Here is a 4749-nt window from a genome sequence, read left to right as displayed (position 1 = left end):
AATGTATTCTTTTATTGTGCTGTTGGTTGGAGCTTAGTAAGATGACCCAAAAAATTAGATTCTTTGTCAAAGCGGTTACAAAGAGATTTTGTGAACACATGCTAGGTTATGTTCCCAGGATGGCATTTCTGATTCCAATGCCACCATTGGCATCTCTCTTGGTCCAAGTAAAGGGCTCCCACATGTAATTTAGCTGTGTCATCCCATATATCATTCATAACGAAATATTTTTCCATTTGTGCTACCCATATTGCTGGATTAAAGCCATCAAATTTATACATGTCTAGCTTGGGTGGCTGAGCGTGGGAATGTTGGTGATTTCCATGGAAGTGAATATGATGGCTAGATTCTCCTTCCAGGTTGTCATCACTACCATGTGCCTCCTGATGCATCCCCGACACACTCAGTTTTAATTGGTCCATGAATTTTTTCATCTGGTCTATTAGATTCTGGAATGTATCCAACCTGTGTTTAAGGCACTCGATCTTCTCGCTGGCCATGACTTGAGCTCTAGTCTCTACCATACATAGATCTTGCTCACTTGTTGTCACTTAGAGAAAAAAATGGGACCACCCAAATATTGAAGCTGACAAGTGAATGGTACCACTGTGATTAGCTCGTCGTACTGATTCTTATGGGCTAAATCTCTTATAAGCGTCCCGGGAAATCCCAAACTCACTTTGAATGCATTTTTACTATCCGCTTATCAATATTGCAGTGGCAAAGTTCCAGAAAACTTGATCCTACCCGATGTCCTAGAGAATCACCCCAGGCTATAGGAGACATAAGCCTCATTGCACAAATGGTCAGATCTACCTATGAAACCCCCAACTGCTAAATGTGAGTTGGACTGTGACAGAGACGGAATCCAACTGCTAGGTACTGTAGTAGTAGAACCTCAACTGGTGGATCTGATTGTTTCTGAGGCAACAAAAGCCCAACTGCTAGATCTTATCTAGAAAATAAGATAATGGGAGATCTTCATAGATTTGAGGGAACTATGGTCTCAAAGGAGTGTTAGGTGCTACAGATCAAAATATACATAAGGGTCCAACAATAGTACTCGGCCCAATCTTTCAGGGCACTAACTAATGAGGATCAACCATACCCTTAGCCGTACTATCCGACTACCTTATCATACGTTCGAGCAATCTCCCTAAGTGTTGTTGTCGATGTACTATAGCAGCAATATGGCTGACAATTTAGCTAAGGTGAGTTTTTAGGTGAGCCTAGGGGGCTTCTGATATACTTAGAGGGTATGTAGAAGGCGGTCCATGCATAATTATTCCTAATGTGCTACTACTCGAAGGGGTACCCATATGGGTTACAAGGGAGTCTAACAACCATGACCACCTCTTATATTTCCTGCGTGCATGCCTCCCCAAATCCATAGGTTTATGCGCTCAATGACAGATCTCATGGTTTAAAGACGCCAGAACATGTCTCTAGCCTAAGAAAACTTTTTTGCAAAACATGGAGGTACCACCAGCCCTAGAAAGCGCTCTGATACAACTTGTTATGCTCTTGACATGCGAGAAGATTCTAGAATACCAAATATGCGCAAAATACAACCCATAACATAGAACAAAATGAGAAAAGCAACAAGTATTTTATTATTCAGAGATGAAAGCAATGTTCACTTGCCTCTTCAAGGGGGTAACCTCCAGCAGAGCAGAGCTGAATTACAAAATAAGACATGACATTCCACAATGGAGAGTCTCTATCTATTATATAGGATTCAAACATACAATACCATGGGTCATTACCATGGTCCTCTCAATACCATCTATCTAATACCATGGCCTGTTTGCAACTAACTGTGGCCCCTTTCTTAAATGCAGGTTAACCACTTACAATTATTAATATGGGCTTTATTGACTCTTTAACTAACTATAACTTGACTCGACCCTATTACATAAATAAAGGGGTTAGGTTTGGACCCTAACACAAGAACAAGGAAGAACACAAGGCCCATTTATGAATGTTAAAATTCAAGTCAAGAAGCTAAACTACATTCCAAATTATCCAAAGGAAATAAACAAAAATAAATTGGGTAACTACAGGCAGTTTATCGACTATATCTTAGGCTAAAGAAACACCTCTGGTTGTCTTTATTTCTTTGTGAGAAAGGTACATTTTTGGTGCATAGTTGGTTTTATTTCCAGAGTACAGTTGTGATTTATTAAAAATTAAGATACAATTCCTCCTTGTTTTCACTTGTTTTGTTCATACTAATATAATATTATTAACTTCATAGCAAGAATTTCCAAAAAAATCCCTCACAAATCTCACAAGACATTTCCACATAGCTTAAAATATAAACTTTGACAGATGAACTTGCAATTTCTCTATTAGTCACTTCACACTCTACAACTCACTACTGAGAATGTGAGAATTCATGTCTTAACAATGAGATACATTCTTTTTAATTTTTCACAGGAGTTCACAAACACCTTAAAATGGCCATCATATGCATGCACATTGATGAAAATGTTTTCTTGAATGTATATCCAATCAATTCCATGCAAATGTTAAGACTATTCAGAGGCCTTTTGTACACTCCAAACATAATGAATTTAGAGTGATGACATTATTGTACCATGAAACAACATTTAGTTCTAAAGTATATTAGACTCAAAATTTGTTTCCAACCTTATTTCTGATCTAAAATCTCAATCAAACCCTAAATAAAGCCACATAACAAACTAACTTTCTTGGAAATTTGAATCTCACAAAATTCATTTTATGTTGTTGGAAAATGTGTTGTGATCGTTCCAACAATGGTTTTATCTAGGTAATATTATCATTACTTGTTGTCACCAAAGTTGTTGTCATCATTATTATCATGATGCTTTGTGCTAGAAAAATTTCTGCCTCTCAAATCAAATCATTCAACCAATAGTACAACAACTCTTCTTCCTTGCCGATAGTGTCTAATTATTTAATATAAAGTAATGTTTGGAATTTTTTTATTCAAGCACAACTTTAGTCATTGTATTTAAAGTGAAGAGCAATTTCACTCTCAACAAATGTAACTTGATTGATCATCTATGGGATGTTCATATTGATGAGTCAATTTGTGGTCTGAAGTAATACTAAGGTTATATATCTTATGTTAAACAAACAAAGCCAATGGGAAAAGAATTTGCAAGTATAGTTATTTTGAGACAAGTGATCTACCAACATCTAACCACAACTAATTTTCTATTTCCCTTTATAACACAAGGAGTATCTGCATTATGTTATCTTTAAGAGAATTCATTTCAATTTCTTTGCTTATATCTGTGATTCTCTTGTAATTTGACATATATGAATTAGTTTTAAGTGTGAAATTATTCAGACAAATATAAAAATTCCTTGTAAGTGAAAAAAATGGATACACCATGAAATAACAGTAATGATTGCATAGATATCCCATTGGACATTTCGATATAATCCAAGTTGAAGGAGAGAGGAATTGTGACCTCCAAATACAAAAGAATTGGATAAAGGAACTTTAATGTCTAATCTCTGTTTTTTTGGTCCTACAATGAATTTCATATCCTGGCAAACAATTTTTTGGAATCAATCTGGTTTTACAATGTATCCATGCTATGAAGGAAGAACTAGAAACTAAAGAGAACATTGTATTAGTTTATACTTAAGTATTTTTTATATGTTAAAATTCTACATACAACAAAAGAAAGAAAAATCGAAGTCTAGTTACCACATAGTTTTTTGGACTTTCTAGGTTGATAGTATTAACCCATCCTATGCAAATTGTGAATGGCCTGTGAAATCCAGTTTGGTACAATAATTATCATACGTAAACATATGGTCATGTGTTAATCATGACATAAATAAAAAGGTAGGTGTGTAGTTGACCAATATATTGGAACTCAGAAATAAATGGTTTCAGGTTTACACTTATGCAATTTATGTAACAATCATGGATACAATATACCATTTGAATCTGGAAAATCAAATGATAGAATGAGTAACTTGTTTTTATATTTCTGAGAAATATATAGGAGTTTCTTTGACAGCCATTCCAACATTTTACTAGAGTGAATTATACATTTTAGTTGAAAAACCTATAAATTCAAAGGGAAATCTTTCAAGAGTTCTCATTTCCACCCAAGTATCATATAGAAAAAGAGTTTGTACTTGCAATAGCTACATGCATCCCATAAACTTATGTTATATTATGGTAGAATTCAAAAATTCCAATAGGATTATCATAGTTATGAACAATAGTCACACAAGTCATGACCCATGCTCACATAAGTGGATCAGAGCCCACCCCATGTCTATTAAAACTAAAAAGGGTGGCAGGTGCAAGGGGATACTCTATGATCCTGGAGGTAAAAAGTAGCATCATATGCTTGCTGCCTCAGGGTAGCACCAAACATTCTGGCAGTAGCATATGCACTTCTGATAGCTTAAAATCCTTGAACTAAAAAGGAGTCAAGCACCTTACAAAAAATCTCATTCTACCATGTGAAGTGAGAGCTCAATGTAGAGGTTGATGTTTAGGTCAAAAAGGCAACTGAAATAACCAAAGGTGTATTTGAAAAAAATTGAGTGCACTCACCATGAAACACCCACTAAGGTGTCATATTAAATTCACACATCAATATGCATTTACTACCATCATGATTCAGTATCAAACATACCAACTCCATTATATTCGGATGAGATTCTCTCTCACATGCAAGACTTAATACCAACGTTATTTATTGAATGATTTGGTATGAAAATTTGTTAGCT

Source organism: Pinus tabuliformis, chromosome J (assembly GCF_031772625.1).
Source record: "Pinus tabuliformis cultivar Carrire ecotype Pingquan chromosome J, CPIR1, whole genome shotgun sequence".
NCBI lineage: Eukaryota > Viridiplantae > Streptophyta > Pinopsida > Pinales > Pinaceae > Pinus > Pinus tabuliformis.
This window is presented reverse-complemented; position numbering follows the sequence as displayed.